Raw genomic sequence first — 21,612 nt, 5'->3', positions numbered from 1 at the left:
GTTACAAGGTTCGGAGATGAGGCTAAAAGATTGTTGTAGAGGCTTCCTTGTAAAGAGCTCAGGGTCACTTACCCCTATAATCTGTATCCTATGAATCATGACTTCTGTTCATATCACACATCAGGTAAATAATTAAAATAATACATTGAATATTTAAATTTTTTATTATTTTAAATGGAAAGTATTTTGATATGCAGATAATGGAGCATCCCAGTGACCTAACTTTGAGCCGTTCCTTTTCCTGAAAGTGCCACAACGACATTATCTCCATGAAATATTGTAAAAAAATAACTCCACGGAGAAGATGTCACATGACATGGCACAAATAAAAATAAAACATTCTATAAAAGGCTGGCAGTGCGGTTTCAATGTTGCTCCATATTTATAGTCTCTTCCTGTACAGATTTGTTTTGCTAAGGAAAAGTTGTTTGCCAAGAATAAAAAAATCTTGTTTATATTCAGGACAGTTGCTAATGTGTCCCTGGACTGGTACACAGATTGTTACTAAGCTGCGCACTTTAAGTGGAGACACTAAAAGCACAGTAGACTGAAGGGTGGAACTGGCGGTATGTGGATGCATAAAGCGCCTGTTCTACATTTCTGGGCAAGCTATTTTTACATGCGTGTTAACTTGTAAGTGGGCCAAAGGCTGAAAACAGCCCACAGCCTCATTATCATATGTTGGTATATTGAAATGATATTACTAGAACACTGACACGATTTCCCAATGGTTCTCACTAGGAATGCGCTGGGTGTTAATTTTGCCACTACAGGACGAGCCTTGGAGCCAGCCGCCTATTCTGGGTTGACAGGAATTCAGTATTTAAAGGGAGACCTGCAATTTTGAATCAACTAAACCGAAAGTACCTTCAATTCACGTTGGCATTCGTCTCCATGTTACCTGGAGAAGCAGTAAACCGATTGTGCAATTTTACTGGAGATTTGTAGTGCAGGCTGTTTTCAAAGCTTTTTTTTAGTTGCCCTATTTATTTTTTGAGGTTTTGTGTCAAGAGTTTTATCTGAGATATTTTTGGTTGCATTACCTATAATTTACTACTGGGCATCCATTGGGAATCCCATTATTTTGATGCATTTTGGAAGATGAAGATGGTGAAAGGAGGGATATGAGGTCAATGAAGTTAGTCTGAAACAGATTGCCTCAGCTGCCATTATCTCCAAACCCATATCTAAGCACAGAAGCACATCTCCCTTGGCATATTAGAGGCAGTGGGTCTTCGCAAGTTGTACTTGACTCAAGGGCCAGTGACAGAACTGGAAAGTGACCTCCTGCCAACCTCCACCCCTTTTATGCTTCAGGTTGATTCTAAGATGCCAAAGGGGGCATCAGCAACATCAGCCAATGCACAGTTCACAAATGTATCAAGCAAGTTACTGAAGTAGTCAAATCATTTCATCACTTTCCCCATGGGTAACTAGTAACAAAATGAGAAGGCAGTGGAATTTTTCAGATGGGAGGAATTTTCAAGGTCCAGGGCATCATTGGCACCCATGTGGCATTATGGGCCCCTGCACACAATCCCATGACCTTTATGAATTGCAGGGGTTTCCACTTCATCAATGTGCAAATCACCTGAGATCATCAAGACAGAATTGTGCAAGTAAATAGGCAGTAGTCAGACTGCCTTCACTTTAAGGTGCTGCACTCTACCAGGATTATTTGAGTGGGAAGAAGTGTGCACGATTGGCTCCTAGGAGACCAATGCTACCCTTTATAAACAAGGTGAAGCAGCGCTTCAGATGCCTGGACAGATGAGAGTGCACCTTACAATACAGCCCCATCAGAGTATTCAAGATCATCATAGTCTGCTGCATGCAGCATAACTTTGCTATCCAAAGATAACATGGAGTAGATAGAGGAAAACACCTGCTCACAGCCCAAAATAGAGCAAAAGTACCTTTGCAGGCAGCAAAAGCCAAGTTCCGCTAGACAGGGGGTCGAGGAGGACAAAGGGGGATAACGCACCATGATCGCAGTCACAGAGGATGCTGTTGATGATTTTGACCAGAGCAGTCTTAGTGTTGTGGAAACCAGACTAAAGGGATTCGGAGAGGAAATGGTGGGAAAGTCAAGTATAAAGTTTGGTGTGGACAACACATTCTAGGACTTTGCAGCGGAAAGAGTGGTCAGAATCATACGGGCAGATTTACCTGCGCCTGGAACTACTGGATCACCTGAGCCCAGCGAATACAGGAAAATCAGGTGGAGAAGAGCGCATGCTTGTAAGGGAGCTTACCCAATCTTCTATCCATTTAAATTTTCCAGTATTCATTGTGCACAGTACAGAAGGAGGCCTTTTGGCCCATCGCACTTGTTCCAACTCTCTAAAAGAATTCTCCAGTTAGTCCCATTTCCCTGCCCTTTCCACATATCCTTTTTTTTATTTTTCAAATATTTATTCATTTCCTTTTAAAAGCTATTATTGATTCTGCTTCCATCACTGTTTCTGGTAGGTCATTCCATGTCTAAACAATCTTCTGCATATAAAAAAAATCCTAACCTCTCCCTTTGTGTTTTGGCAATGTTCTTAAATTCATGCCTTCTAATTATTAACTCATCGATCAGTGGAAATAGTTTATCCTGATTTACATTATCAAAGCCTCTCATAATTTTGAACACCTCTATCAGGTCTTTTCTTAACTTCCTTTGTTTTAAATGTAAAAAGCCCCAGTTTCTCCAGTCTCTTATAACTGAACACTGTCATCTTTGGTATCATTTAGTGAATCTATTCTGAACTGTCTTCCTAGCCATTGCATCTTTCCTAAAGTAAGCACCCAAAGCCAGACACAATTCTAACTGCAGCCTAACTGATGATTTGTATAGGTTTGGCATTATCTCTTTGCTTTTGTACTCTATGTCCCTATTTATAAAACCCGGCAATCCATATTTTCTTTTACAGTTTATCATCTTGTTCTTCTAAAGATTTGTGTATCTGAGTCCCTACATCTCTCTGGTCCTTAAGTCCTTCCAAAGTTTTATCATTTAGTGTCTATTTCCTCTCTTTATTTTTCCACCCACAATGTATCACCTCTAATTTCTTTGCATTAAATTTCAACTGATATCTATCTGTCCAAACTACGAATGTGTCCATGCCCTCCTGAATTTGCAGGCAGTTCTCTTCACAGTTAACAATGCTCCCTATTTTTGTGCCATCGGCAAAATTTTATCTTGTACCCCATACCCAAGTGCAAATTATTTATATATATATATATGTTGAGCGGATGGAGGGTTCAAGTGCAGGCTTTTTGAGGAGGCGGTAATGATTATGGTTTTTGAAGAGGAGGGGAATAGTACTGGCACAGAGGAAGCTATTTATGGTGTTGGTGAGCACTGGGACAAGGAAAGGTAGTTGAACTGAGAGGAGATCAAAAGCATAGGAGCTGATCAGGTGGGGGTGAGAGGGTTGAGATGGGTCCGAGGAAGGAGAGGAGTTTGATAAGAAATGGGGAGGAGATTGAAAAATTCTCCTATCATCAGGGATACAGTTGGGAATTGCGGTCTTGGTGCCAGCTGAAAAATGACTTGCCAGCTGGCGGGCAAGGGGATACATTGCAGCTATCAACTTACATGATTTGCTCCCCATGAAGCTGGAGTTGCCATCCAGGCACCCTTGATGGATAAGGAAATGCTGTTAAAACAGATAATGTAGCAGAGCTACAGGTTGTCGAGAGATAATCCAGGCATAAAGGAACTGGGTCGATGGAAGGCCTAGTTAATCAAATTCCATATAATGATTACTGAATTAAATAAATGAGTACACATGCATTGCACAAAGTTAACTCATTTTTGTGCATTTTTAAATTTCAACAACACTGTGCATTCCACTAATTACACTTTCATTCAGCAAGAAGCAGGATAGGCAGAGTCTATTGGCCAGCCTGTTATGTCCTCAATTTTTTTTTATTCATTCATGGGATGTGGGCATCACTGGCAAGGCCAGCATTTATTGCCCATCCCTAATTGCCCTTGAGAAGGTGGTGGTGAGTCGCCTTCTTGAACCGCTGCATTCCGTGTGGTGAAGGTACTCCCACAGTGCTGTTGGGTAGGGAGTTCCAGGATTTTGACCCAGTGATATATTTCCAAGTCAGGATGGTGTGTTAGTTGGAGGGGAATGTGCAGGTGGTGATGTTCTCATGTGCCTGCTCTGCTTGTCCTTCTAGGTAGGGGAGGTCACTGGTTTGGGAGGTGCTGTCGAAGAAGCTTTGGCGAGTTGCTGCAGTGCATCGTGTAGATGGTACACACTGCAGTCACGGTGCACTGGTGGTGAAGGGAGTGAATGTTTAAGGTGGTGGATGGGGCGCCAATCACCACATCACCATGGGGTGCCAATCAAGTGGGCTGCTTTGTCCTGGATGGTGTCATGATGAATTTGGTATCTTGAACTATTAGCATAGATGAGTATGGATGTAGGAAATGGAGCAGAAACAGGCGTGCAGCAACAGACCTGACAGAGCTGCAGCTGTTGTCTTGCTCACCCGCCTCTGGGCTTCCTGGTGGCCACTGGAGAGCAGCAGCCAGATGGCCTCCAAGCACCAATTCTGCACTCTCCTTCAGTAAAGGTCAGGTACTGACCTGCTTGGTCCTTGCTGCCAGGCTCCCTCAGGACCCCTGAGGGAGGTCCTGGTCTGGCTCCAGCACCAGCTTCCTGCCACGCTACTGGAAGGTAAATGAGGTGGGAGGGCTGGGAATGCCCAACCTATGATTAACATTACTATGTTGGCTGTGTGCCTATTATTGATACAAGCCCCAGAAACCATGGGGCAGCGTAAAGGTGGCAGAGACCCAAATGCATCTCTTCTCTGTAGTGCCTGGAAAAGAGTGTTGCCCAGGAGCTATAGAGTGAAATTTCAGCAGCACAGGATCATGCAGATCAATGTCTGCTTCCCAGGCACAAGTCACAATTCTTTTACTTTCAAGCAATCCTCTGTGCGTGGTTTATTTGAAGGAAAAGAAACACTTGAAGGATGTCTCCTAGGAGAACAAGGCTACCCTCTTCAGCCTTAACTAATGACATTCATGCAAGACTCAGTCAGAAAGTGAATGCAGATACAACAAGGCCCATGCATCTAACAGGGTTATTATAGAACATACTTGGTATCTTGAAGCAGCACTTCAGGTGCCTGGACAGGTTAGTGATCTTGCAGTACAGCCTAAGATCATTGCTATCTGCTACATGCTCGTCACCCAAAGAGGGGAAGGTGGAGGAGGAGACCCATTTGCAGACAGCACCAGTGAGAGTGAGTGAATGACTAGGTAGAGATGGATGAAATGAATCCTTGGCGTGGGAATGTCTACATCCTGCCACGCTTCCATTATGTTCTCGATTGTTAGGATTTCCATGATAGCTTCCTCAAAGTCGCTCGAGGCTAGTAGTTCCAGGGCCTTCTTCAGTTCTGCTCTGTGCCTTTCTGTTATTTGCCACCTTGTCCTGCAACTAGAGAGGTTTTGATATATTAAAAGTGTAGGAGCACATCCAGTGACATCCAAATGCCTATGCTGCAGGCTACTGTGAGTGAGTATGGAAATATTCAACATGCAGCAAAGTTTTTTAGAAGAATTTTTTGTGTGAAGCTTTTTTGATATGTCAGTGTGGCAAGTCTAATTTATAAATTGCAGTCAGAATGCACACCCTCCTGCAGCAAGATCATGCATAGTATGCATTCAAAGGGCTATAATGCAGTGAAAGTGCTTTGTATGAGACAGCAGTAAAAGTGTAACAGTGTGTGGCATGCATATTTTACCCATTTATTTGGTATAAGTTACAGGTGGGTTTTCTTATCTTGGTATCAGGTACTGGTAGAATAGCTTACCTTCGTTTAAGATAGTAGTGCAGCTCCTTACCTTGATTTAATTACTTGTTATGTGCCTTACCTTGCTATAAGATACTGCTGGGACACTTCAGATTGGTGTAAGAGACTGGTAGGACGCATTACCTTGGTAAAAGGCACTGGTTTTCTGTCTTTGGCTGATTTCTTCAGGTCTGAAAACCTTTTCTGGATTTGTTACCAATTTCTTTGGGTGTTCCATCACCTCCTACCAAGCACATTTCACTGCTCTCCTATAGGGAGGGTGCCACAGAGTGCATTAGCAGGGCTACCCTATTTCTCCCCACTTCTTAAAGCAGCACTTCCTTAGCCGCAACCAAAAATTGGGGTGCTCTGCCTTGACAGTGCCTCATTATAATTGTAGGTTTTTACACATTCGACAGCAAAGATAAAACATTCCCTTTTAAATGGCTGCTGCAGTCCTTAAATAGATGGCACAACATTTAATATTCCACCCCCCCAACCAGTGGCTAGTAGATTCCCCACCAGGAGCTCACTGTGAATATATAATGAGACAAGAAGCCAGTATTTAGTGCAGGATGACGGGTGCAAAGCGTAGTGTGCACTGTTCCTGCTGCCAGAGCGCAACTAACAAACCTCCCCATTATGTTTGAAAAGTGGAAGAAATTCATAATCCATCCTGTGTTTGATTTCAAATGCCATAAGCTGTATAGTGAGTCAGGTCAGTACGTATTGGAAATAAGACCACATACATTGGATAGCATATTAATAGGTGTATTGGCTGTCCTACATAAAGGCAGATCTGTCAGTATAAGTGATGAGAGTACTTCTCACTCTTGTAGCCAAAGAAAATAGAGAGAGTCTATGGTGCTCTTTGCCTCACCTAAGGATGCATTCATCCATCATATTAAGGCACTGTCACTCCCCCAATATTTGGGTGTACACCGTAAAGACATCAACTTCAATCACAGTTTCACCATGCAAATTTTTTGGGCAGCATCATCCTTCTTGAGCTGGTAGAAAGAAACAAATGTCAATAATCGAGCATCCCACCAGCATCATAAAGAATCGCTCTAAAAAAAATGCATATCGTCATTGTGTGACTGGTTCTTCAAACTGGGTGTAAGAAACAAGGACTCTGGCCTTTCATCATTGATGTGTCAGATGTTCATTTTCTACCCTTTAAGTTGAAAGAAATGTGTTCTGTTCCATCTTTTACATTCGTCACTTGAGCACAATAAAACTAGCTGAGAGGAAAAATAGCATTTTCAGAAAAAGGTATACAAATCAGTGGTGCAATATAGGGTTTAATTGCTCTTAATTCTCTTGGATCCTCCTCGCATGAGATAATTTTGTTGCATTTAACACAAAATTTGAATATCACCACATTTATTTCACTCCTGAGATCTTTTGTGGGTTATGAAGGACTTTTTTCAGTAGTGGAGTAATCTAAGTGTTGTTGTTTACCCCAATATATTCTCTTTTTAATAACTATGGTTGATGCATTGCATAAGAACAGTGATTGCAACAACACAGTTTTTTACACTCTCTGTAGACATCGCAGGTTTGTTATTTTTACCTTTTTTTTCTCTGAAGCTTTGTGTCTTTATTTTGTGATTTTGTTTCTGTTGCTGTTGCGTTTCTAGCAGATGGGTTGTCCTGCAACAGCCTGTCTGTTCTTTGCAGTCCTGCTCACTTTTTGGCCTGTTGACCTGATGTCGGTTGGCTTGTGGTGCAGCAACTTTCCTCTCCACATGTACTGCTATTCTTGATCTTTGTGTTTGTGGTATTTTGACAAGTCACATGATCAGTCGGTTTAGTGTATTCAGGTCTACAGTACTCTTGACTGTTGCAATGTAACATTACCATTCAGTCCATGTATTCTCCTCTGCTTTGCAGGAAACAGGAACACACGGCTTTGCTACGTGATTACCCACTCTGTGCACCATCTGATCGAACCAGCGCCTGCTGCTTGATCCAAAATGAAATAAATAATTCTGAATCAATGTGTGCCAACATGACGAGAAAAGCCAGACAACAGTAGAATTGGGGAGAAAAAACAGGCAAACACTGGAAAAAGAGGATCCCACACATCCTGTATCTAATACTATCTGATGACAAAACCCCAAACCAGTTCTGTAACTAGTGTTTATTCACTTCTCTAAAATGTATGTGATCAGATTTTGATGATATTGGGTTTTTCCTTCTCACCTTTTAAGGATTTTTTTTGCATTTTAATTTAATTTAATTTGCCACAAACTGTAGAGAACTTATACATTACAAGAAAATAAATTCAAATTTATATGGAGGTTCTTACTGTCCTGATCAGGTGATGTGCATATCATTTGAAACATCAAAAATTCTAAAGATTTTTCTTTTGGGCTGCAACTGTTCTAACAATTAAAGTTTAACATGTGGGGGTCTATTTATCAATTGTGGACAGTAAATTATGTTCTGTACTGTGGGTTTAATCTCGTGGGTGAATTGTTCAAATATATATTTTTCTATGTATTTTATATGTTTTATATTAAATGATTGAGTTTACTCATGATATATTAATTTTAAAAATGAAAGGGTTTTATTTTGGCTGTACACAGATTTTAATTTCTTAGTACATTTGGGAGACCACTTGTTCAGAGTGGTAATGGTAAATGTTCCAGCATGAAGTTTAGTTGCATTTTTAACATATTATGATTTGTTGGAAAAGCACTTATTGTTGCATCTTATTTGCAAATTATCAATGCACTTTTGCCAAATGATTGTATCATTTTAATTAAAGACATCTACCTCAGTTTGACGTATTCACTTATTTTTCTTTTATTTAAGTGCCAATACATTTTTGACATATTTATATGTTATCCTATGGTTGAAGGATTCTGGGAACCTGTATAAATACCTTAACATCTGCGCCTCAGGGGTCAGAGGCTACAGCTATGAAATGGTCAACAAAGATCTTGGTTATAAAACACATAACAGGTCATGATCTCAAGATAAGCACTGGATACATAAAAGAGGGAGATTAGAAGAAACTCCTGCACACAAAATTATCAGAATGTGGAGTGCTTTGCCACAAGTGGTGATCAGTGCTAATTTGATTACAGTATTCAAAGAAGTGCAGGATAATTACTTAAAAGAGGAATTTAAAAGAATATAGAGAGATAGCCGGAAAGTGGAACTGTGTAAAATTAGCCTCCAAGAGGGATTTAAATTCAACGCAGGGAAGAAGAACTTTCTTCTGTCTCAAAATTTCTGTTTCTATATTATATGTAATAACACATTTGTTTATTTTTCCCACCGCATTTTTCTTTGTTTTGCTTCGGTCTTGAAATGGATACAATATAATACAGCTTTTCTGAATCCTTTTTAACACGGCATTGACTATACTTAGTACACAGCTGTACACCTGCAATAGTAACGTCTACATATCACTTTTACATTTGGGGTTCAAGCTGCTACCCATTTCATTTTCAGATGAACAGTCTGGTTTTTGAGCAGGTTGCTTGGAAATTGCTGAAAAGCAAATCAGACACCGGGGGGTAGATTTCCCCCCTCTCCCCGAGCGGAATTTGGGTGATTGCCCGATAGTCCCGGCGGGAGACCCGGTTCAATCTGAGGGTCGGGCCTTAATAGCATCGAACTGGAGGGCTGCAGGCGTAAATCGAGTGTCCGGGGGCAGCCCGCCGGCTCTGGGCTGCTGCAATATCGGGCAGTCCGGAAGAAGGTAGGTCTGTTGGGGTGGGGGCAATTCGGAGAGGCAGCGGCCCAGACCGGTTTTTCGGAGCCTGGGGGGAAATCCTGCTCCTCTCAGCTCCGCAAAAATAAAGTGAAACTTACATGTCGACTCCTCTGCTTTCTGTCCCCTTTGAATTTTCTCCTCTTTCCTAAACTTTTCTGAAGGCTCTAACTCATGCTGGGATGCACTGCCACAGGTGTTGACTCTCACTGGGGTACAGTTTCACAAGTGCTGTCTCATGCTGGAGTACAGTTCTACAGGTGCTGACTCATGCTTATGGTATAGATTTACAGATGCTAACTCATGTGGGGTACAGTTCCATCCTTGAATAAAATTCCACATTTGTTGAGATAATGTGGATTTCAGTTCCCCAGGAGCCACTCACCTCCTCTTACCTCATCCAAGTGGCCATTCTTCATCTGGGAGCCTCGTCAGTGAGGGGCAGCAGGTTATTTGATTTTTAGAGGGGCATCACCGTCAAGCTCATTCCTGTCCCCTATTGATGTCCACACATGTTTTACAATAGGATATAACTGGACAAAGGTGAGGAGCAGGAACCCTGCTGATGTTTCCAATACCAAGCCCAGTAGGTATAAGGAGAATTGAAGCACCCCTACTGCCACTCCAAGCTGAGATCTTCAAAACCAGCACCAACCAGGAATTAAACTTTAAACATTAAAAGTACTAGAAGCAGCATCCAAAGAGAAAAGACAGGTTAATGTTTTGGGTCTGAACTCAATTTTTCAGGGATTAAACCGTCATGGTCTTTACGACTCAGTTCTACCCTTGACAACTGAGCACTAGGGAGGGGTAGAGCTTGTTCCCTTAGTTCCAATTTACTTGTGTACATCAGACATGTCATTTGGCCTTTCATGAAACTCCTTCTAACAGTTAAAATACACAAACAGGGCTGGAAAAAGGAGAAAATATAGAGACCTTATAAAACATTGAAGCAAAATTGCTAAGTATTATTAATTGCAAAATTACATTTATTCCTTCAGAAGTATTCTCATTACCCTACTTTTTGAAACTTAGAATGGCTATCTAGCTTCAGCTTCCCTATAACTGAAAGAATTAAATTTTGTAACATTTTTATGAAAAAAAATATGAATTAATAACACATTATTTGCAAAAAAATGAAAGCCAGAATCTTCAGTTGTATGGATATATTTATAACAAGGTTAGTTGTGTGACTTCAGCATCAGTTTGTTTGAAAATTATTATAAGAATAATGTTCTAATGATCAATATTAGTTTTATGCCACTAATTCTACATAATTTATGCAAGTTATATAACAAAACCTCCAGTAATATATTTTTCCCTGATTGTTTATTTGTTGTGTGGACCAGTAGCATGCACCCAGCTTTGACTGTGACTCTAAGCACTGAACATCTTTAAAGTCTTACCAATGCAGCAGAGGGAGCAGATGAGCAAGATGAATCCAGTTTCTCTTTGATATTCTCCTGCCCCTGGGAGAAGTGCCTCACCTCTCGTCAGATTCCCCTGGCACTGGTAGTTCGTTGTGCGCAAACCACAGTCCTTTTAATTGTGTCTTGCTCCATTTTTGTTGTTTATGATATTCCTTATTTGAGAATTTTACAAAAGGAAAATGGAATAAATTAAGCAATGTTAAACATTATTGAGACATGACACAGCAAAGGAAAATTAATGGTTTGAATATAAAATGAGAAGTCAATTAAGGAAGAGACATTTTTGTTTTCCAAATGCAGTAGTGGTCCAGTCAATGTGTGTCATGGCCAAGGCAATGCTCATGAGGATAACAGTTATTGGAGAGTTGAGATATTGACGCAGAGGTGTATTTAATTTGTCGCCTATGGTATCTATGTACCATGTTGCCCACTTTTTAAGATAATTATTCTGTCTTTCTTTGGGTCTCCTCCTGCTATGCACCAGTCTTCAGGTATCAGCTAAAAACACAGTTGAGCTGACTGACACAAGACTGGCCTAGGCTGATTCACCTTCCAATTTTCCCTTCTTCTGATCACCCTGCCAAGATTGGGAACTCACATTTTGAGGAGGTACAGACATAAACACAAGTCCTACCATTCTGTGGCATAATGTGTAGAAGGAGCCCTACATTACAAATGTTTTAATATCTTTTCATTGTCATCATTTGGTACAGCACACACATGTGGACCAATGGATCACGTTTCTCTCTCTTTTTGAACAGATGTATTCTATTGGCCACCCTCCAGTCCCCTGGTGCAATTTGCTTATTTAAAGAGCATTAGAAAACTGTGGTTGGAGCCGCTGCTATCTCCCCACTGGCTTTCTGAAACAACCTAGCCCAGTTAGTATTACTTCAGTTGTAGATAAACTACCAAGTCTATAATGCAGGATAAAATTACTAAGCACTTGGAGGCTCATGAGTTAATCAGCACAGATTTCTAAAAGTTAGGTCATGCTTATCCAGCCACATAGAATTCTTTGAAGAAATAACAGATTAAATAAATAAAGAAAATACATCATATGGCCTAGAAATTGATTTGCGTCAGCCTGCCCGATATTGGGCCTCGAGCTGCATTTAAATGAGACCGACGAGTTGCAGACACCTGCTGGGTGTTCCCAGATAGATTGCCGCGAAGAGGCTTCAAATTTTGGGCCACTACATTGACAGCAATGGCCCCCGGGTACAGTTTTGGGCACCTCTTTATATGAGGCATAAAAAAATCAATAGGAAATAGTTTTACTAGAATGTTGCCAAGGTTGAGAGGTTACAGTTATGAAAAGAGACATGAGAAGTTGGGACTTTTTTCACCAGAGCTGAGAAAATTTAAGGTGTGGAGATGCCGGTGATGGACTGGGGTTGACAATTGTAAACAATTTTACAACACCAAGTTATAATCCAGCAATTTTATTTTAAATTCACAAGCTTTCGGAGGCTTCCCCCTTCGTCAGGTGAACGATGTGAAATGAAATCCTCGAAATGAAATCGCATTTATAATTCACAGAACAATGCTTGGTGAGTACAGACAGTTTTTTCAACTGCCCGTTGCCAAGGCAATCAGTGTGCAGACAGACAGGTGTTACCTGCCAGGTCTCACAGAATATACAAATCACCAAAAAAAAAACAACAAACAAAAAAAAACAGAGATAGAGAGGTAGAAACATAGAAAAGACAGCAACTGACCCGTTATATTAAAAACAGATAACATTTGTTCGCTGGTGGGGTAACGTGTAGCGTGACATGAACCCAAGATCCCGGTTGAGGCCGTCCTCATGGGTGCAGAACTTGGCTATCAATTTCTGCTCGACGATTTTGCGTTGTCGTGTGTCTCGAAGGCCGCCTTGGAGAACGCTTACCCGAAGGTCGGTGGATGAATGTCCATGACTGCTGAAGTGTTCCCCGACGGGGAGGGAACCCTCCTGTTTGGCGATTGTTGCGCGGTGTCCGTTCATCCGTTGTCGCAGCGTCTGCATGGTCTCGCCAATGTACCATGCTCTGGGGCATCCTTTCCTGCAACGTATGAGGTAGACAACGTTGGCCGAGTCACAGGAGTATGAACCATGCACCTGGTGGGTGGTGTCCTCTCGTGTGATGGTGGTATCTGTGTCGATGATCTGGCATGTCTTGCAGAGGTTACCGTGGCAGGGTTGTGTGGTGTCGTGGACGCTGTTCTCTTGAAAGCTAGGTAATTTGCTGCGAACGATGGTCTGTTTGAGGTTGGGTGGCTGTTTAAAGGCGAGTAGTGGAGGTGTGGGGATGGCCATAGCGAGGTGTTTGTCCTCATTGATGACATGTTGAAGGCTGCGGAGAACATGGCGTAGTTTCTCCGCTCCGGGGAAGTACTGGGCGACAAAGGGTACTCTGTTGGTTGCGTCCCGTGTTAGTCTCCTGAGGAGGTCTATGCGATTTTTTGCTGTGGCCCGTCGGAACTGTCGATCGATGAGTCGAGCGTCATATCCCGTTCTTACTAGGGCGTCTTTCAGCGTCTGTAGGTGTCCATCGTGTTCCTCCTCGTCTGAGCAGACCCTGTGTATTCGCAAGGCCTGTCCATAGGGGATGGCCTCTTTGACGTGGTTAGGGTGGAAGCTGGAAAAGTGGAGCATCGTGAGGTTGTCCGTGGGCTTGCGGTAGAGTGAGGTGCTGAGCTGCCCGTCTTTGATGGAGATTCGTGTGTCGAAGAAAGAAACTGATTCTGAGGAGTAGTCCATGGTGAGCTTGATGGTGGGATGGAACTTGTTGATGTTATCGTGTAGTCTCTTTAGTGATTCCTTGCCGTGGGTCCATAGAAAGAAAATGTCGTCGATGTATCTGGTGTATAGTGTTGGTTGGAGGTCTTGTGCAGTGAAGAAGTCCTGCTCGAACTTGTGCATGAAAATGTTGGCGTATTGGGGTGCGAATTTGGTCCCCATGGCTGTTCCGTGTGTTTGGGTAAAGAACTGGTTATCGAAGGTGAAGACATTGTGATCCAGGATGAAACGGATGAGTTGTAGGATGGCTTCTGGAGATTGGCTGTTGTTGGTGTTGAGTATTGATGCTGTTTAAGGTTGACCTGGTAGAAAATTTAAGGTTGACCTGGTAGAGGTGTTCAAAATTATCAATTGTTATGATAGAGTAAATGAGTGCTAGATTATATCCACTGGTCAGCAAGACAGTAATGATAGGGTGCACATTAATCACAGAAAGAATTCAAGGGGACATTAGAAAAAATTATGGTTAGAATATGGAATTCTCTGCCAGTTGAAACAACAGTCCATAAGAATTTCAAAAGGGAATTTGGTAGTTGCTTGAAAAAGAGGAATATTAAAGATTTGAGGAGCGAGCAGAAGAGTGGGATTGGATTAGATTAGCAGAGAAAAATACTAGTGCACAACTTGATGGGCTGAATAGCCTGTTTTGATTCCATGATGTGACATGCAGGAAAACTTCATAAAATCACCAAAGACAGGATTGATTTTTAAAAATTCATTCTTGGGATGTGGGCATCGCTGGCAAGGCTGGCATTTATTGCCCATCCCTAGTTGCCCTTGAGAAGGTGGTGGTGGGGATTCTTCTTGATCCGCTGCAGTCCGAGCGGCAAACAATGGGCTCGATTTTAGGGTCGGGTTTCCTGCGGGTTTCCAGCGGGGGGGCCCTGAAAATCCCGATATGAGGTCACGTGACCGGATCGCGCCGCGATCCCGACCACTTCCGGGTTCCCCGATGACGTGCGGGGCTGCGTGCGTGGCCCCCGCTGGTGGGAATCCCGCAGGCAATTAAAGCCAGCGGGGTTCCACTTGAGAGTACTTACCTTGCTTGTTGAGGTCAGTTAATGAGCTGAATCAGCTGTCAAAAGAGGAAGTGTGGGATTTTACCTGCATCGCAGACTGTTTCACACACTGGGGGAAACAGTCTCTCTCCAACCAGGCGTGTTGCAGCCAGCAGCCTGTGGCAGCTGCCAAGGTGCACTCCACGGGGGAGAGCCCTCACCCACGCAGGAGGCCACCGCGTCACATAGGGCAACCCCTGCCCCCCACCACCCCCCGCCAAGCCAGAGGACAGACCGACACGAAACCGCAGCCCCAGTCCGAGGAACCACCCACCTACCCTGCACAACCCCTCAGACCAACACCTGCCAGATGGGTGGTGCGTGGACACCCTCGGAGGACGAACAGCATGACCAGCCCCAGCAGCCTCGCAGTCCACGCAGTCCGCCGCAGAGACGTGGAGCCCCCCAACACGGTGTTGTTGCACGCCCACCTGCACAGCAGGAGGGAGGGCTACCGCAGAGAGAGACGCATCGCAGAGGGCACTACCCTCGCCACATGGTCCACAGACCGAGGCGAAGCTCCCCGGACCTCTCCGAGCAGCAGTGCACACGGAGGCGCAGATTCGCTCGACATGTAGTCGTGGAGATCTGCAGGCTCGTTCATGCCGAGCTGCTCCTGGCTGGCCCCAGCACCAAGTGCTTACCTGTCGCTGCCAAAGTCACCACTGCCCTCCACAACTTCTCCTCCGCATCCTTCCAGGGTGCAGCCGGCTACACCGCCGATGTCTCTCAGTGGTCTGCGCGGAAGAGCCCTGCAAATACACCTGCACCTACTCTGCAGTAACACGATGGGTGGCATCAGTGGTGGGTCCTCATAGTGATACCCAGGAGCGGGCATTATTGGACACAACAGACAGGATGTGCGGAGACATGGCAGTGGTGGTGCCAATATAATGTGTGCTGTTTGTAGCTCTGAAATTCAATATAGGTAACACCCATGGCAAACCCTCCGACACCCTTGTGCACCCCCTTCATGCTCACGAAACATTTGCCTTACGCTGCCTACTGCACATATGTGATGCATGCCCTGTGGCTGCAGCACAGGTGGTGGCAGTTTGAGTGAGGCTGGCCGTGAGGGAGATGCACGAGAGGGTGAGTATGGGATAGAGCCATGAGATTGTATGAGGATTGGGCCGCGTGTTAGTGGCAGGATGAGTACTGGCGAGGTGAGTAGGTGGAGGTAAGATGAGGATGGGGTTTGAGTGGGTATGAGGGGTGATGTGACAGAGTAGTGTTGGCGGTGCCAAAGGAGATGTGGGGTTGGGGCAGTGTTGTGGCAGATGGAGTGTAGGGGAAAGACTTCGTGTTCTCACTGTGGCTGACCTACTGAGGTCATTGCAGCGTCTCCTGCACTGTATGCAGGTGGACGATATGTTGGTTGCGCAGGTGACCCCCTCTGCCACCTCGAGCCAGGCCTTCTTGGTGGCAGAGGCTGGCCGCTTCCTCCCGCCCGCCGGGTGGAAGATCTCTGTCTTCGCCCTCCTCCTCACCCCATCTGATGATACCTGGGGTGAGGCATCATTAAACTGGGAGCAGCCTTCCCCCTGGGCTGCTCCATGCTGAAATTTGTTCCATTGGTTGCAGCATCTGTCAGTGGAGGACTGCCCCTTTAACTAGAGAGCCTCCAGCTGACAGATCGTACTGCGCATGCGCAGCCCGCCCGACGCGCAGACCAGCAGCGTGGACCCCAGAGGAGCAGGTAATTGATTCTTATTAGTGTGTTGCCTGCTACGATCGCGCGGGCAACCCACTAATTTCACCGAGCGTGTTGGCCACGCTCCCGAAACCCAACCCGCCGGAAACTCGCAGGCCTGGTAACATCGAGCCCAATGTGTCTACTCAAAGGCTGCATTTAAGATTATGCAACCTGTAATGATCACAGTTCCGCTTCAACTGAATAAGGTAAATGGACGATAAATGTGGCCTTGCCAGTGTCGCCCATAGCTTAAGCACAAATAATTAAAAATAGATTAATCCTAGGAGTGTTTCTGCATGGTGTACAGTAGCAGAGCATTGTACTGGACAAGCAACCCAATGGTCATGAGTTCAAATCCCACCAAAGCATGTTGTGAAATTGAATTCAATAAATCTGGTAATCAGTGGCCTGAAAAATGACTATAAAAGCTGCCGGATTGTTACAAAAACCCAACTAGTCCACTGATATCCTTCAGGGAAGGGTGCCCATCACCCCTACCCCTACAAATGACTCCAGTCCCACACTATGTAGTTGACTTTTAATGCCCTTTGAAGAGGACTAGCAAGCTATTCAGTTGTAAACAGGGCAACTAGGCAACAAAACTAGGCAATGGACAATAAAAACCTTGCTGGAATCACCCACACCCTAAAAACGTGAAAAAAAGCAATTAAACAGCTGTAAAAACAAATTGACATGGTTCTTGTTATCTAATGATTATGTTACATCATTTTAAACAGACATTAATCTGAACCGTAATTTAACATTCTTAAATTCCATATTTTAGAGTACACAACATGCATAAGATGCTCAGAATGATAAATAAGTTAGTACAGGTAACTTTATATATACATTTAGTTGTCAAGTTGAGCCTGTTTCTGTTGTAATGCACATCCTGTAATACTTATAACTTTACCACCTAAAAAAAAAGAATCAAAAAGGTACACGTAAATCTTAAATTAATTGATGAGATACCAAAAGTATATTATTATTGGCCAGGTAACTCCATATTAGAAATGACCATGCCTTCCACTGACAGACTGATCAATGGCACAATCGTTGCCTAATAAAGGTGACACCACTCTTCCTAATAACCCCTCAATACAGCTGTCATGCTAACCATAACATGTGCAGTTCTCTGGTAGTGGCTCTTTATCATATCATAGAGTCATAATATTTACAGCAAAGAAGGAGGCCCTTCCACTCATATTCCCGTGCCAGTGCCAGCTCTTCAACTGGGACTATTGGCTCATGTTTTTCACTTCTGTGCTCAGCAGCCTGCTATTTTCCTCTCGTTTAAATGAATGGGAGGAAAATCATGGCTGGCAAGCACAGTAGCAAAAACTCCAGCCATCTACTCTAATCCCATTTCCATGCCCTTTTCCCATATCCTCTTATATTCATAATTTATTCATCTAATTTCTTTATAAATGATACAATCTCTGCCTCAATAGTCACTTGTGATAAAGAATTCCATATTCCAATAACCCTTTGTAAAAGTAACCCTCAGTGTGAAAGGGTTCTTTTAACTTCCCCCTTCATTCTTTCACTCAATGCCCTCTTGTTACTGATTCACCAATCAGTGGAAACAATCTTTCACCATTTACCATCTCAAAGTTTTTCATAATTTTAAACACAAAGATTCTGCTGTAACTTTTTATATTCCAGTGAAAAAAGCCCCAATTTTACAAGTCATTCTTCATTTCTATACCCTTTCATTCCTGCCACCATTCTAGTGAATTTTCATTTCATGATTCTAATATCCTTCCTATAACACGTGCCCAGATCTGCACGCAATACTCCTGTGTTCCAACTTGTAATTCATATAGGACAGTAGGGCTCTGCGCACATTGAGTTAATGATGGTGCTGTTCCTGACTGGATTTGTGGGGAGGACATGAAATGATGGAATAACAATTTCCTTCTCTAGATGAGAGGGAGAGACAACTTTTGGTAGAAAATTAGGATGTGTTTTGAGAACAGTCAGGCCATGGTAACAAATAAGGTCTATGATAAAAAAAATCTGTAATTTGCTAATTGTGCTGACAGAAACTAATGCTTGTAGTACTGCAGACTTTCAAGCCAGGAACGTGAGGTTGTACACAACTAATGGTTCAATGAGAGAGCAAATTCATGTTTGTAAAATCAAAGTATGGGTCCAATTTGGGACCAACTGAGGCATAGATGAATGGAATTTCCAGATAACTTCCATAAACAGGGACATCAAGGTGATCCCTGAATGAATTAGAAATAAGGGGGAATGAAAAGGCAAAATGGTAACAATATGAACCCTAATAAAAAAAATGAGTTTCAATCTAAATTCAAAGAAACACAGAAGGGAAATAAGCCTAGCTGGTTGAATGCAACTTTCTAACACATAATTCTACCATTTTGCATTATAAGTTTTGATAATAGACTCTACAGGAATTGATTGAGGGTGGCCACTGTGGGAGATGGGAGCCTTAGTTGGATCAAGCAATGTCTCTTAATACCTATGATGTGGAGATGCCGGTGATGGACTGGGGTTGACAATTGTAAACAATTTTACAACACCAAGTTATAGTCCAACAAATTTATTTTAAATTCCACAAGCTTTCGGAGGCTTCCTCCTTCCTCAGGTGAACGGTGTGGAAATGAAATTTTCGAATCCTTTGCATTTGAAAATCACAGAACAATGCCTGGTGATTACTGCCCGTTGCCAAGGCAATCACAGTGAGCAGACAGAAAGGTGTCACCTAAAAGGCCACCGAATATACAAACCCCCAAAAAAAAGAGAGAGAGAGAGAGAGAAGGAAGACAGTCAATGACCCGTTATATTAAAAACAGATAACATTTGTTCACTGGTGGGGTTACGTGTAGTGTGACATGAACCCAAGATCCCGGTTGAGGCCGTCCTCATGGGTGCGGAACTTGGCTATTAATTTCTGCTCGATGATTTTGTGTTGTCGTGTGTCTCGAAGGCCGCCTTGGAGTATGCTTACCCGAAGGTCGGTGGCTGAATGTCCATGACTGCTGAAGTGTTCCCCGACAGGGAGAGAACCCTCCTGTTTGGCGATTGTTGCACGGTGTCCGTTCATCCGTTGTCGCAGCGTCTGCATGGTCTCGCCAATGTACCATGCTCTGGGGCATCCTTTCCTGCAACGTATGAGGTAGACAACATTGGCCGAGTCACAGGAGTATGAACCGTGCACCTGGTGGGTAGTGTCCTCTCTTGTCGATGATCTGGCATGTCTTGCAGAGGTTACCGTGGCAGGGTTGTGTGGTGTCGTGGACGCTGTTCTCCTGAAAGCTGGGTAATTTGCTGCGAACGATGGTTTGTTTGAGGTTGGGTGGCTGTTTAAAGGCGAGTAGTGGAGGTGTGGGGATGGCCATAGCGAGGTGCTCGTCATCATTGATGACATGTTGAAGGCTGCGGAGAACATGGCGTAGTTTCTCTGCTCCGGGGAAGTACTGGACGACGAAGGGTACTCTGGTGGTTGCGTCCCGTGTTAGTCTTCTGAGGAGGTCTACGCGATTATTCGCTGTGGCCCGTCGGAACTGTCGATCGATGAGTCGAGCGTCATATCCCGTTCTTACTAGGGCGTCTTTCAGCGTCTGTAGGTGTCCATCGCGTTCCTCCTCGTTTTAATACCTAGGCAGTTGAGTGGAATGTGCCTGGATTTGGGTAAAACAAAACAAACTGTTTATATTAAGAAATTGTAGTACACAGTAAAAGAATATGATATTTCATAACAGACTCATGCAGTAACAGGTTGTGGTTTACAGCAACAGACTGTGGTATACAGTGATAGGCTGCAATATACCATAATTAACTGTGGTATACAGTAACAGCTGCGATATGTGTAAGGTGAGTTTTCTTAAATTGGTGAATGGAGGGGAGATATAATCATTGTACTGTCCTATTAAAGGTCCACTGCTGCAAGATAGAATTTCGACTGAATTTTATTTTTTATTTGATTGTGAAAGTAAGTGTGTCATTACACATAATTCAGTACAATCTGTATCAGATCAGTGTTTGGCTGGACACACACAATGGACCCAAGTGAATCTTCAGCTTACATCTATACATAAATCCTGCCAAGTACCCTGATGGGATATTCTTGTGTGTTGATTTGTAAACCGTTCTGTACTAAAATATGCAAATATTCTATATTATAGCATATGCAATACATAGATTAATATCAGTACTATGACAAAACTACATTATTGTACAACATCTTTTTCAAACTCTCTATAACGTAAATATTATGCGAAGTCATTGATAATTAATTACCACTAGTGACAAAGGCTGAGTTCTTTCAAAAATGTTCAAAGATAAATCATGGATACTGATTCAAAGGTAATATATAAAGCTGGTGTCTTGCAAACTAGGAGTATAGAATCACAGAGTTATAGAATCTTACAGCACAGAAGGAGGCCATTTGGCCCATTGTGCCTGTGCCGGCTCTTTCAAAGAGCTATCCAATTTAGTCCCACACCCCTGCTTTTTCCTTTTTCCCCCATAACCCTGCAAATTAGTCTTCTTCAAGCACAAGCCTTTTGAAAGTTCCTATGGAATCTGTTTCCACCTCCTTTCAAGCGGTGCATTCCAGATCTTAGCTACCCTCTGTGTGAAAAAATTTCTCCTCATTTCCCCTTTAGTTCTTGTGCCAATTATTTTAAATCTGTGACCTCTGGTTACGACCCACTAGCAAGAGAAAACAGTTTCTCTCTACTTGCTCTAATGAAACCCCTTATAATTTTAAATACCTCTATTAGGTCTCCCCTTAATCTTCTCTGCTTTAGGAGAACAATTTCAGCTTCTCCAATCTCTCCACATGACTGAAGTCCCTCATCCCTGGTATCGTCCTAGTAAACTTCCTCTGTACCTTCTCCACTGCCTTTACATCCTTCCTAAAGTGTGGTCCCCAGAATTGTATACCATACTCTAGCTGAGGCCTAACCAGTGATTTGCAAAGGTTTAGCATGACTTCCTTGTTTTTGTATTCAGTGTCCCTATTTGCAAAGCCAAGTATACCATACGCTTTCTTAACCACCTCATGCCACTGTCAAAGATTTGTGAATATGTGCCCTCAGGTCCCTTTGTTCTTGCAACCCCTCCCCAAATAG

The 21,612-nt window shown here is 43.2% G+C and overlaps 1 protein-coding gene across 1 annotated transcript in view; it reads left to right on the top strand.

Moving 5' to 3' along the window:
* Positions 1-8,570, top strand: part of LOC137341580 (potassium voltage-gated channel subfamily A member 3-like) — a 47,857-nt gene extending 39,287 nt beyond the window's left edge. The window contains exon 2 of the mRNA XM_068004798.1: positions 7,705-8,570. The gene's annotated coding sequence lies outside the window, so the exon portion shown is untranslated. The remainder of the gene's footprint in view (positions 1-7,704) is intronic.
* The last annotated feature ends 13,042 nt before the right edge of the window (positions 8,571-21,612 follow it).

This window comes from Heptranchias perlo, chromosome 24, assembly GCF_035084215.1.
Source record: "Heptranchias perlo isolate sHepPer1 chromosome 24, sHepPer1.hap1, whole genome shotgun sequence".
NCBI lineage: Eukaryota > Metazoa > Chordata > Chondrichthyes > Hexanchiformes > Hexanchidae > Heptranchias > Heptranchias perlo.
The sequence above is the reverse complement of the archived record's forward strand: the minus strand, read 5'-3'. Positions and strand labels throughout refer to the sequence as shown.